The sequence below is a fragment of the Microtus ochrogaster genome, chromosome 24 (assembly GCF_000317375.1).
Source record: "Microtus ochrogaster isolate Prairie Vole_2 chromosome 24, MicOch1.0, whole genome shotgun sequence".
In the NCBI taxonomy this organism is placed as follows: domain Eukaryota; kingdom Metazoa; phylum Chordata; class Mammalia; order Rodentia; family Cricetidae; genus Microtus; species Microtus ochrogaster.
Window position 1 is genome coordinate 23,257,770 of NC_022024.1, and position 755 is coordinate 23,258,524.

Consider the following 755-nt stretch of genomic DNA (forward strand, 5'->3'; position numbering starts at 1 on the left):
TGTGTATCTTTTGTTCTTATGCTGTGGCTGACTGGGAGGCTGGGTGACTGGCCCCTACTGTCCTTCTTTCCTTGTTTCTTGCTCCTCAATCTTCCCCCCACAGATTTCTCCTATATATTTTCTCTGCCGCCAGCCCCACCTATCCTTTCTCCTGCCTTGCTATGGCCCTTCAGCTCTTTATTAGACCAATTAGGGTGTTTTCGACAGGCAGAGTAACACAGCTTCACAGAGTTAAACAAATGCAGCATAAAAGAATGCAACACATCTTTGCATCATTAAACACATGTTCCACAGCATCAACAAATGTAACACATCTTGAAATAACATTCCGCAACAGTGGAGGCAGATCCTTCTAGGCTAATGCACACTCTTTTAAGTGTAACAAAGTACAGACCAACATTACATTTATCATTACATATTACATTACATTATAGTCTACATATTACACAAAATTGTACATATTACATTACAAATTACAGACCAATATTACAATTACATACACACGCACATGTGTGTGTGCATGTGTGCGTGTGTATGTTACATTCAAAAACTATTCTAGAGGTTGGCAAGATGAGGTAGAAGTGATACCTTGGGCACAGCCAACTGTCCTATGGAGGGAAGGTTGTAAGGTTAGGGCTCGTAGGTTTAAACTTTGAGCTATCCATTATTCCTTACTTCAGGGTAGTAGTGCTTCATTGTAAAGTGTGAAAGAGCCAAAGTGTGAATAAAGCAGGCCTTTGTCATCAGTGGGGTCC